Raw genomic sequence first — 13,756 nt, 5'->3', positions numbered from 1 at the left:
CATGTGCTTCTAAATATTTTTCACTCTTTACATCCTCAACCCTCCAGACTGTAGGAGAAGTCCACAAGACAATTTCTCCCAACTCACAGATAAGGCTTCTTGGCATTTGTAAACTCCTGTTGTATATTTGCAACCCGGAAAGGATAGAAAATGCTGCACTGGGTGGGGGTTTTAGTGGAATTGCATAAAACTGGCAGCTTGGTCTGTGAAAGACACAGAGACAGATAGATTAAAAAAATGTTGGGGAAATAACTGTGCATTTGTACAAAATGGAAATTATTCTGAGTATCTTTTTTTTTCATAACAGTGGAAGAATTTTAATAGTTCTGATTTTAAATCATCAAGACTATAGTTCCTAGAAAACAAATACATTGAACAAGGAATTTTCTTCCTATTATTTTTACTATTGTTTTTGCGTCCCTGTTCATTCCTAAAGCTTTTGCTTCTAGGTGTTGAATCCTGGCATGCACTTCGCAACGAATGCATGCTTTGATGGTGATAGTTCAGCTCTGGACTTCTCTTTTCCTCCAGACCAGATGTTTGACTTCTCCCTGCTAATAGTTAACATGGTGCTACCTCATTATACACCTCTCTCTGGAAATTATGCCAGTTCTGCTTCAGCGTCAGCCAAGAGCTGTGCAGAATCAATGAGACAGCTGGCGTCCTCCATGGGGATGGACTACTTTACCTTTTGGATTCAGGCAGTCACTGTGAGCCGAGATCCAGGATGCTGTGAATGATTTTTCATAGGCAGGTGAGAACAAAAGAGCTTTGAAAACCTACTTCAATAGAATCTGGAGACATGGAGCTCTCTTGATTAAAAAAAGAAATTATACATACACAGTCCAGTTGCATTTTCATCTTAATTGATTTTTGTATGAGATGGAAAAGTGAATTCTGTCAAACAACCATTTGTGGAAATCTTTTCTTTACATAACATTAAGTAGATTATTTTCATGCACAACAGCTGTGTTGTGTTTGTAAAAATCAAATAATTCCCTTATAAAGCTCACAAACTATAAGTTGGTTGCTTTGATCTTGTCCACAACATATGCTAATCCTCAAATATCCATGGAAGAAGGAGATGAGACAATGCAAACAAAATAAACACCTGGTTAAGATAAAACACTTGTAGAGTTTGAAGCCAACACGTTGTTAGTGTATTTGCTGTCGGGGAAAAAAAAAAAAAGGAAAATGAGTTAAGACTTTAAAAGGAGGGTTTAAACAGGAAGAATTTGAGGTTGTTCTGTAAACTCTCAAGTTGGAAAATTCTCCTGAAAATAAATGAGAATAGACTGCACTTAATTTTCTTCCTACAGTGTGTATGCCTACTATCACAGAAGGTACTTGATAAAACTCATCAAAAATGAAACAGTCAGTTTCTACAAGCACTGTATGACTAAAATAGACTGGAGGATTCTCAAGGTCATCCCTACTTATAAGACTGCCTGGTTGATTTACAGTTCAGACCATCCAAAGGAGCACTCTGTACATTTTTACTACTTCCCCTTTACCTCTGACACTGAATTTAGTTTCAGACTATGAGGTTAAGGACTGATCTTTGTTGGTACTTGAAAGTCTCTCAGTCATGCTGCTGAAAACAAGGATTAATAATAGCTGTTATTCTTCCAAGGTGGATGATTCTCCAGTGTAATAACTACAGATGTTTCTGATGTCTCCCTCTGCCAGGACTGCATGGAAGAGCATCTAACCATGCCCTGTCTTTGCCAAATTTGTTTTAAAAAAATTTAATACCCAATTTTAATCACATCCCTCTATTTCAGTTCAAGGGGTTAATGTTTCTTGCATGTCAAGTCTCCGGATCTGCAACACTCAGTGAAAAAGGGATGAAAGTGCAAGGTACCAATGTAACCTAGGCATCTGCCATCATTTTCATCAGGAATTGCACTGACTGTGTGACTGCTGACAGAGATTTCTCTGTGTCGATTTTTTCCTAATCCTTTGGTATTCAAAGCAAGCACTAGTTTTGCCAAATAGAAAGAAATACAGCTGAGTCACATGCCTTCAAAGTGGCTGCAGGAAAAGACCTGAAAATGCATTAATATGACAGCCATCCTTCACAATAGTTTTTACACATCCTGTAGAGATCATGCCTGGCAGAGAGAGCTATTTCCTTTAAAGAAGAGCACTGTGGTTGGTTTTTCTTTCCTGTCTGGATTACCTTTCAATTGCTTTTATTTTTGTTTCTCATCTCAAAAAATGATTAAGGAAACTGAAATCTCAGAAAATGATGATCCTAATTGCATTCAATATTTGTCAATTCCTTATAAATATGCAGGTCATCTGTATACTCAGTGTTTTTTATGTCGATTCTCTTCCAAAAAAAGAAAAAGAAAGAAAAGAGAAGGCTTAAACTTCAAAACATTCCTGTGAGGCAGGTAAATCTTTTCATAAAAGATTATTTCACCTTTTACTGAGATACAGGCACCTCCAGGGTGAAACACTGTGGTTTTTTAACTGCCTGTAGCCACACAACAGAAGAAGTGAGGGGACAGGAAATGAAAACCATCCTATCCAATTTAATTTTAAGGAGAAAGGAGATAGGAGGAATGTAAAGTTCACAGCTGGGATTTCACCAGAGTAGAGGAAATAATACACCTTAAACAAAAGTGTCACAGTGTCTTTAGTGACTGCAAGTATCAGGCTCTCACTTTTACGTCTTATCTGGAAGACAAAATCCTCTGCAGGTCAGTGCTCTTTACATCATCCTGCAATAACAATCTGAGAATTCATGTTAGAGGGTAAAATACAAGCTATCAAATTAACATTTTCCCTTCCTGAGGAATCTAGATATTCCTTAGATTTTTGCAATGAAAACACCACCTGGCCATCACTGATAAGTTATGACAGTATTGCAGTAAAAGGTGGAAGGATGCAGCAGATGTTTGAAAGTGCCAGTGCAGAAAAACATCAGAGGAAAGGTTATCTTCTGAAAATGTTTATTCCTGTTCCCTCGAGTATCTCAACCCATATCTGCTTGCTTATCCATAGTTCTGTTGTGACTGGAAACCTTTAGATGTCTTAGGATCATTTGGGCAATTTTCTTTCTCCGGGAATGAGCTTTTTGTACTCGAGATACCAGTTGAGAGTGAAGAAATGAAGATTGCACTTTACAGCTCTGAAGTGACTTGAGGGTGTAAGCAACAAGAAGAGCACCAGCAATGGGGACAAAAATGCATAGTTTGTGACTGACATGGAAGAAACAGGAAGGGAAGGAGGGGAGGGGAGGGGAGGGGAGGGGAGGGGAGGGGAGGGGAGGGGAGGGGAGGGGAGGGGAGGGGAGGGGAGGGGAGAAGGAAGGAAGGAAGGAAGGAAGGAAGGAAGGAAGGAAGGAAGGAAGGAAGGAAGGAAGGAAGGAAGGAAGGAAGGAAGGAAGGAAGGAAGGAAGGAAGGAAGGAAGGAAGGAAGGAAGGAAGGAAGGAAGGAAGGAGAGGATAAAGAGTAACACTTGCTGTATTTGTGCTGTGCTTTTCTTTTTGAGACCCCCTGTGAAGCTGAGGCCACTGAGCAAATACTTGGTGTGGTTATAGGAAGAAATAGCTGCAATCATAAGCAGAGCCTTTCTGATGAGGAGGGCCAGACTGGTGGCAATGGGATGTGACCCAAAGAAATCCTGCCACTCTAACTGCCATATCTGTTTGATTGCAAAAAAATCAGGTTTGCAATGTAGATGTTTGCAAATCAGATGTATTTTTGTGAAGGGGAAAAGAGGGGCTAGTGTATTTTAGTCTGATTTATGTAGTTGTCTCATTTTCTTCCGCTGGATTTGTGAATGGCTTTTTTAACTTTGACTATCATAGTCCTTCAGTAAGTGGTTAAAGCAATGTTTTGAATGCATAAAAAGAAGGATGAAAACCACTTGTGGAAACCCTATCGTGTACCTTTTCTTTGCATTTGAAAGGAAATCGAGTGTCTTTTTTCTGTAAACAATTCATCAGGAACCACAGCACCCATGTTCAGAGCTTGAACAACCTCCTCTGCCCACTTCTTCCATAACTCATGCATTTATTTATGGCTTTCCTGGTAAGCCCGAGCAATGTGCTGTGCTTTTTACAGGTGACTCATGCCTCCCATGCCAAGTTACAGCTCCCAAGCTATTTCCAAACCTCCCTAGGATGTTTGTCATAGGTTAGGAAGTCTGTGGGGCTGCAGAGGGCTATGGTGAGAAAGCGTGTGTTATATCACAAGTGGTTTCTACACATTCCCAACAAGAGGAAATTCTTTTGAACAGCATAGTCTGCCTTGCTTTGTGTTACTAGGGCATAAAGCTGTCTAACATTCTTCAGTTTAATGAAGACAACAACACTGATAACTGCAGGGATTTCAAATAAGTTTCTCAGTTACGTAGAGAAGAGCCAGTATTATTAATTTCCTAGTCAAAAAGAGTGGGAACTGAGATATCCATTGGCTGGTGAAAAACCTTGGGATCCAGGCACAAAGGTGTTTACCAAGTCAGTCTCTGTGCTGTGGAGAAACATTCATTCAGCTGGAAGCTATGGCAGTAGCAGTCAGAGCTGAGCTGTCCACGCCCTAACCCATGGTCCGTCCTGCAGCAACAGAAAGTGGGGAGATCCAACCCCATTTCAGCAAAGCAGTAGATCTGGGAGAAGCATTGGCCAACTTGCCTTTCAGTGGTCAGCAGTGAAGGCCTTCTCCTTAACTACCAAGGGAGAAGCAGATAGAGATGTGCCAGGCGGGGAAGAAGAAGAATGCTTCTGGTAATCACTGCAAAGATTCTGCACCTGGGTCAGGGCGACCCTGTTTGTGTATATAAACTAGGGAATGAGAGGCTGGAGCTGCAGAAAGGGACCTGGGGGTCCTGGTTGATGTCAGATTGAATTTGTGCCAGCAGTGCCCTGGCAGCTAGGTGGGCCAAGTGTGTCCTGGGGGGCATCAGGCCCGGCATTGACAGCCAGGCAAGGGAGGGGACTGTCCTGCTCTGCTCTGTGCTGGCCCAGCCTCACCTCCAGTGCTGGGGGCAGTTTTGGGGCCCACAATACAAAATATATATATAAGACTGTTAGAGAGTGTCCAAAGGAGGGCTACAAAGATGGTGAAGGGTCCTGAGGGGAAGCTGTATGAGGTGTGCCTGAGGTCAATTGGTCTGTTCAGTCTGGAGAAGAGCAGACTGAGGGGAGACCTCACTGCAGTTACAACTTCCTCATGAGGGGAAGAGGAGAGGCAGACACTGATCTCTTCTTTGTGGTGGCCAGGGACAGGACTCCAGGAAATGGCCTGAGGCTGACCTAGGGTGGTGGTGGGGGTGTGGGTGTGTTTAGGTTAAAAATCAAGAGAATGTTGCTCATGCAGAGGATGGTGGGTGGGGCACGGGATCAGGCTTCCCAGGGAAGTGGTCTCAGCACCAAGCCTGACAGAATTCACAAAGCATTTAGACAGCACTCAGCACATGGTGTGACTCTTGGGGATGTCCTGTGCAGGACCAGGACCTAGACTTGATGATCCGGATGGGTCCCTTCCTACTCAGCATATTTTATGATTCTCTGGAGGGAAGGAACAGAGATGTGTCCTTGAAGCAGAGACATTAGTAGACCATCCAAGACATACAGTTTTCTCAGGACTGCCAATAGCTGGAAGTCAGAGATATGGAAGATAATGTATTACCCAAAATTCAATTTCAGTATTATATACTGGAAATTAGTGATAATACCACAGCCATGGAAAGGTCTCTAGCAACTGGCAGTGTAAAAAAACCCAACAAAACAACCCAACAAAACTTGACTGTCTTTCCTTTTATTTCATAAATGTCAAGGTCTATCATACAATTCTCTAATACTTGTTTTACGTCCATGTTCAAACACTCAGGAGGAACACTTGAAAACAGCAGCTGAGACAGACAGAAAGGGATCAGATAACATGAAAAAGCTAAAATTATTTCAATGGAATTTTGCAGAAGAGACCAAGCTGGTGTCTCTTAAAGATTGGTCAAGTGATGCCTGGACCCAGTGTGAATCAAATCTACTGATGTTTTCTTTGATGTATGGTCACATCTCCTTCCCTGCTTTCCTACTATGTGAGCTTTTTTATCTTTTCCTCTGTCTGGCACTTTGTTTGCTTTCCCTTTAGAGACAGATGAAAATGGTCTGAGGACTCATTACTATTTCCCCAAGGCAGCATTGGAATGAAGACAAGGGACATCATTGCTGAAAGACAGTAAAATGATGAGGTGTAATGAGAAATACACTCAGGGAATGCTAGCTAATGCTCACAGCCCTCTCAAGGTAGTTTTAGCAAAGAGAATCGTGAATTTGTCACAACCAATCATCCCGAAATCATTATGGTGCTTAACAAATGAAGAGTTTATAGCCATGCATATTTTGTTATATGCTCAATGAAGAATGAAGAAAGGAGTGCTGCAAAGGCAAAAGAAATTTCTGTTTAAGATCAATAAAAAATTAATAAAGTTTAAATAGAACTATAGTTTGTCTGAGATGTCATTTCAAAAGAGTGTCATCTACTTGAGATAACTAGGACTCTCTTCTAAAACAGGTCTTTGGATGCATATTGACCAAATGTTAGCTTATTTAGGAGTTTTATAGGTCACTTGTTGCTACTTAGTTGTTCTCAGGCAATCACACACCAGCTCAGGGAAGCCAAACAGATGCCATTATCAGAAGGTTTAACATGGAGAGATGCTGTGATGTGGTAGCCTGGGCCCAAAGGGAAAAGACTGAGAAGAGGCACAGTCAGTGTTTTCAGGACAGAACAGCTTACCCCTGTGCAAATATAACCAAGGGTATTTCAGATAATTTCTGTATTGGAAGCACCATGACAAGCTAGGAGATCATCTCACCACCCTTTCAGTACAGCACAGATGTACCTGGATGACACAATTAATACATTTTCTATAAGGTGAAAATACTAGTGACACTTCTGTGTTTTCTTTCTATTATTATTCAGAGCCACACTACCCAGCAGCTGCAGCTTCCAGAGAGCCCAGCTGAGGCTCAGCATTGTGAACTAATCTCACTGTACCTTCAGGCATTGTTTTAGCACATATCCCTTGTTCCTGTAGCTTAGCTAGGACAGAAGACTGTCACTGAAGTCTGACTCCCCTGTTTTATGTGAGCAAGCAAACTTAGGATCAGGAAGAGCTACAAGACTAAGTGACAGGACCAACAGGATTGTGTGCATGTTGAAACACTTGCCGTTCTAGCAGCCCCTCCAGTGGAATGAAAGAGGAGAGGGACTTGTTTCATTCAGACTTTGCAGGTCTGTTGTATGAGTAGGGGGAGGCAAAAGGGCAATCTGCAGACTTCACTAGACAGTCTGGGTAATCTCTCTCCCACTCAGCATTTTGCTGGCTGGCAGTTCCTCCCCTGTGTTCCTTCCTCACTCATCTACTCACACTGCTGCTTGATTGAGCTTACGTACCAGTGCTTTATGTTTTTACCACTGAGCTATTCAGGAGGCCATTTGCACAGCTCTGCTTATTCTGAAGATATTTAAAATCTTTTACTAGGCACTATTCTTTTCTATTATTTCTTACTTTCTTACTCTTACTCTCCTACTGCTCACAACTCTTTCGATTCTGTTTGTTTAGAATTGAAGTGAAATTCGGGTAGACACTTGAGTAGAAACCCATGTAAAACGATTTTGGATCACATCTACACCCATGAAATTATCTGCAAGTGCCATGAGTCTTTCTTCAGTAGCCTTCAGTACTTTCTTTCTGGTTTTGCAGAATGACTGACCCCAAACCAACCTCTCTTCTCACTACCTGCATCTCTGGGGACATACTGCACATTCAGCCACATCTTTTGTTAAGCCACAAACACCTCCTCACAGGCTGGCCTATTAGTAATGGTGAGAACATTGTGCAAATATTTGCCATTTGTTTTCTGACAATTCTTGATTTCCTGCAGCACTTTCTTGATGGCTGCTTTTGCAGTGGGCTCTGATAAACAGATGTAACACTTTTATGATGTGACATACAGTCACAAACACTTTCCTACTACTCACTAGCTCTTTAAGCAGTTTAGCAGAAATTCCATACATTCACTAATCTTTTCATTCACTCTTTTTTCCTGTTTCTCCTTGAGTAGTGTCACTTTTTTACAGTCACTAGCAGCTCATCTAGCATCAGCGGATATACAGTTACACACTATTTCCATTTTCAAGAACCTCTTTCTATAAATAATAGGAATCCTTTCATCACACAACATTCTCTTTCATCTTTGTCAGTCACTGATTCCAGTCCAGTGACCTTTTCACTTCCCTTTACAATGAGCCTGTTTACAAACAAACATGAACCATTTCTTGCTTTCATCTCACTTGCCTTGTCCATCTCCGTTCTCTTCCCTTGCAAGGACAGTGTCGCATCACATCTCACTGCTGTGTTGTTATCTCTTTATTTAGACCTGGGCTTACGTCTCTTTTTTCTTTTCCTTTCACCTCTTCACAGAGGTACCTACAGTAGGATCATAGAAATACAGAATCCTAGAATGGTTTGGGTTAGAAGGAACCTTGAAGTTCATCTAGTTCCAACTCTCCTGCCATAAGCAAGATGCTTTCCTCTAGACCAGGTTTCTCAGAGCTCTATCCAGCCTGGCCTTGAACACTTCCATGGTTGGGGCATCCACATCTTCTCTGGGCAACCTGTTCCAGTGCCTCATCATCAATGAGGCTTTACCTCACAGTAAAGAATTTCTTCCATATATCTAATCTAAACCTGCCCTCTTTCGGTTTGCAGCCATGACCCCTTGTGCTGTCAGTACCCCTTGTGTCCTTGTTAAAAGTCCCTCTCTGTCTTTCTTGTAGCCCCCTCCAGATTCTGGAAGGTGCTCTAGTGTCTTCCCAGATCTTTCTCTTCTCCAGGCTGAACAACACTGGCTTTGTCACCCTAGAGAGGTACTCCAGTCCTGTGATCATCACTGTAGCCCTTCCCTGGACTCACTCCAACAAACCCACGTCCTTCTCATGTTAGGAACCCCAGAGCTGGATGCAGCACTGCAGCTGGGGTCTAAGCAGAGCAGAGCAGAGCAGAGAGGCAGAATCCTCTCCCTCACCCTGGTGGCCATGCTGCTGTAGATGCAGCCCAGGACACGTTTGGCTTTCTGGGTTGCAAGTGCATATTGCTGGGTCATGTCCAGCCTCTCATCCAACAGCACCCTCAAGTCCTTCTCAGCAGGGCTGCTCTCACTCCATTCTCTGCTCAGTTTATATTCATGCTTGGGATTGCCCCAACCCAATTTCAGGACCTTGCACTTGACCTTGTTGAATTTTGTGAGGTTTTCACAGACCCACCTCCCCAGCCTGTGATCCCTTCCCTCCAGCACATCAACCACCCCACACAGCTTTGTGTTGTTGGCAGATTTGCTAACTGGGAAATTCAGAATTTTGACATTTCTCCCTGTGGAAGAAAGCACAAAGTTTGGACAAGCAAACCTCAGCCAACATCATGCTACTGCTACAGATTATAATTATGCTATATGATCCTGTGAGATTCTTTCAAATTATTTTGCAATGGTCTCTGAAACATCAAGTTCAATTTAATTTAAGTGTTAAATACAGCTGTGACCTCTTCACCTTTGTTGTAAGCTGTATGTCACACATTCTTGTGTGGCAAAAACGAGATTTCTGATTGAAGAGCAGCTCAGCATGTTCCTGTAATTAATACAGGAGAAAACTCAAATCTTAGTTCAGAAATGCTCGAATACCTTCAAACACAGAGATGTTCTGACAGCTGAGCATCCAGTGGGAATTCTGGATAAGAAATAGATACAAATGAAGTCATTTTTCTTCAGGCTTTTGCTAATGAGTACAATGTAAAGTGAAGCAGGAGCGATATAACTCAGCCAAATGGTGCACAGGTCACAGGTCACACAGCTTGCTCATTGGCAGCAGTAAAGTAATAGAATCACAGAATATCCTGAGTTAGAAAGGACCTACAAGGATCACTGAGTCCAGTTCTTAGCCCTGCACAGGACCATCTCCAAGAGTAACACCAAGTGCCTGAGAGCATTGTCCAAACACTTCTTGAACTCTGTCAGTGCTGTGACCACTTCTCTGGGGAGCCTGTTCCACTGCCCAACCTCTTGCTGGATGAAAAACCTTTTTCTGATATCCAGTCTAAACTTCCTCTGACTCAGTCTCATCCCATTTTCTTGTGTCTTGTCATGATTTATGAGAGTGAAGAAATCACTACCTGTCCCTCCTCTTTCTCAGGTAAGGATGTTGACTTGTAAGAAAGATTACGAGGAGAGCTACGTAGGGAATATTAATCTATTAATATTTTGATCTATTCCTCTACTGGAAGAGACCAAATGCGACATAAATTTGAGTTGCTGCTCCACTACACTGATTTTTGCCATATTCAGACTGCTTGTCGTGACATCTATTTATTTTCATGTCTATTAGGGCATCTCATTCTAAGAGAGAGATGAAGGGCCCAAGACAGAAATCCCAAAGTTGGGGACTTCAAAGTGCTGGTTTGCGGCACAGTCCAAAGTGACATCTAGAGTATATGTAAAACTAGGCTATTCATCCGCTCAAGTTTATTGTGAAAACACTGAGTGGGAAATTGTTTTGCCTGTAATTAGGATGGCAAAGGTGCCCTGAAGTCTTTGTGCATTATATTATTCATTTTTGACTGGATGGCTGAGGTAGACTTCTCAGCAGAAAAGATAACTAGAGAGTTTATAGAAAAGCTGTTTGTTTGCATAAAGTAGCATGTGAGTAATTTCCCTGCTGAAAGCACATTGGCTGTGTTTGAAAATAGCTGCTTGTCCCAGACAGTCAAGGTTCCTGGCTAGTTTCTATCTGTATGTGGTGATATAACATAGATGCCTGTGTCTGAGCAAGAGCTTTACATTATTCTTTAATTGATGACTGCTTAACATTCGTATTGGAGAAAAAGAAAAGGCTTTGTAGTGTGACCTTTGAAGTAATTTCAAATTGGTATCAGACCTTTTTTTTTTTTTTTTAAATATATATATATGACAACTTCTGCTTTTGACCATTAAATAATTTGGCCTTTAGGGTTAGTGTTTTAGTCTGGATGATGTGTCTGGAAGCAGTTAGGCAAGGGGTTGCCTACATACCGTAGTTTAAAATCCATAATTAATGATTCCAGCAAGTTAGAAGACACAGGAAGTGGGTTTAATTCTCTCTAGTTTTAGTTGTCTGAAAGCCAGGGTCTAATCTATTTTGTCCCCCCTTCTTCAGGCAATGAAGGAATATGGCCTCTTGAAAACAAAATATACTCTGACTAAAGCAGGTGTCTAATTGGTGTCAAAATGATGAATCAAATGTCAGAGTGCTCTAAAGCTTCATGTTTGTGTTATGCAAGACGAATTGCCCTCTGGAGTTTCCTGCCTTGGTGTTTTGACCAAGCTATCTAAGCTAAGTGTGCTGATGGCTGCACTGAACGTGTTGAATCCCTACCAGAAATGATTACTATGAAATGCTGCCCAAACCACATCTGTTTGGTATGTTTGGCTCTCTGTACAGCTAACACCGTTTAAGAATGAGGGATCAACTGAACAGTCCTTCTGGGAGGAAATGCTCATGGTTTCTGCTCAGAAAGATGTAAAGAATATGAAGCATTTTGCTTTGTACCACAAGATCAACAAATTGGAAATTTCACCCCTAGCAGCATCTGTAGGCATAATGGTGCACCAAATTAGTTGTTTTCAACAAATATAGACCACAGTTTAACCTTAAGGCTGGAACCTAGTATAGCTTTATGTTGAATAAACCACAGTTTGTATTTCTACTGAGATTAGAATGCATTTAAGCCCTTAAATTTTCCAACTTGTAGTTCCCTTGCACAGCCGAACTTCTCTTCTTCAGTTATTGTTGTGAGAATGAATTGTTTAATATTTTTTCATCTCTTTGTGTGTTAAGTATTGAAACACATGAACACATCACACAGTCAGAATGAAGCTTTGTGCATATATAGGTGTCTATTTCAGATCTGTTAAAGTACTGTCTTCTAACAGTACAAATACATTGAAATTGATAATAACAAATTATAGATATAATTTATAACAAATACACTGAAAACTGTCTGTTGTGTCTGCAGCTACATTCTGAAGGCTGTTTTCTAGCAAATTATTTCTGCAGAGGATTTCGTGTTTTCCATAAATAGGTAAATAAATTTTGTTCATAGCACATTTCTCCAGTCAGCAGGATTCTAGGATGCCCAGCCTCTTTTGGTGAGAAGACACCAGAAACAATCTGAGATGTGAAAGATTCCCACCTGGACTTACAGAATGGTCTGTGCAGTGTCATGAAGGGATGAAAACATTCACCACAGACACTATATCAGCTGCATAGAAAAAACACTGTGAAATCAATTTTGATTTGGAATCTTATGTTTTACAGCACTTCAAGAAATGAAGATGTAATTATCAGCACATGGACTTTTTGTAGTGAAGTCTTTTGCAAACACATAATTTCATTTCCCAGTATCTAACTGTTGCCTTTTTCCCAACCTGGAAATGAAATTTGAGATAATTTTAGTAAGGAAGTAATACAAAAGAGGATCTTTATTTGAAGGCCTTCAGGGGCAGTTAGGGAAAGATGTCCAAAAAAGCCCACTGCTCCCAGGGGTGAGTACATTTTTATAGGTTTTAGGAAATTAGCATAATTGCTAAAAAGCACCAATTAGGAGGACAAGGGGTGATGTAATTCCCCCCCAGGTCAAGCCCCTTCTCTGGAGCCACCCCTGGACACTAGCTGTATTTTGTTAATGAGAATATGTCTTGAAGGGTTTTTCTCAGCCTTGGTTCCCAAGAAGAACCAAAATAGTATGGGAGGGGTTTTACCTCCCGGGGCTTGGGGCTCTGGAATTTCTTTGGTCTTTCTGCTTAGGGAAAGGCCATGGAAAAGTACTGGGAAAACTAGAAACTAATACAGTAGGTGACAGAGGTACAAATATATGTGCAAAGAATATAGAAAACATATAAAAGAAAAAAGGCAAAACCCAAATGGCATCATTACATATTTGTGCATGACTATACCTGCCAGACACAGCTGGTTACATATCTGCAGGTATACAAGCTATAACTCTGAAAACATTTAAATGTGTGCCTGATGTAAATAGTGTTAATAGTACCATTGATGGAAGTTACTGCCCAAGTGGGCAAAACTAAAGTAGGTGCCTAAAGGCCACAGTTTACACAGGATATAAAAAACTTAGCTCTTCACACAGAGTTGCACTGGAGAATTACATGTCCTGAGTGAGCCTGCAAAAACACACCAGAAGTGCCCACCAGCATTGCATGAAGGGTCACAAAAAACACCACAGGGACAGCAAGCTGCTTTTAGCTAGAAATCATTAGAATCAAAGTACTACTATCAATCTGTCTCCTCAAATAAATTATCACTAAATTTATAATAAATCATATAACTTTTCCAGCTCTCCATAAAATGGACTGATACAGTCTTAGTTCTGTGGAGCTAAGCTGGTTTTCAGCTCTGTGCATTACTGAGGACTAAACACTGCACACAAATTAATAATACAATTAAACTTTGAATGTAGTAGTAAAAGGATTAGTTTGTGTTCCTTTTTTTTTTCTGTTTTGGAAAGCTGTTTAATTTTCATAGTGCTTGCTTCTGCTCACATATTTCTTCTTTTTTTCTTTGCAAGAGTGTCTTTTGGGGTGAAGCTTGAATCCTGTTGTAGTGGATCTTCTCTTATACACTTTGCATTAGCAATTTCCTGCTTCACTGCTCCTCCACTATGAGACAAGCTTTAAGATTTAGTGATCTT

The sequence above is a fragment of the Chamaea fasciata genome, unplaced genomic scaffold (assembly GCF_029207755.1).
Source record: "Chamaea fasciata isolate MVZ Bird 193981 ecotype frontalis unplaced genomic scaffold, bChaFas1.0.hap1 SCAF_1, whole genome shotgun sequence".
Taxonomy (NCBI): domain Eukaryota; kingdom Metazoa; phylum Chordata; class Aves; order Passeriformes; family Sylviidae; genus Chamaea; species Chamaea fasciata.
The sequence above is the reverse complement of the archived record's forward strand: the minus strand, read 5'-3'. Positions refer to the sequence as shown.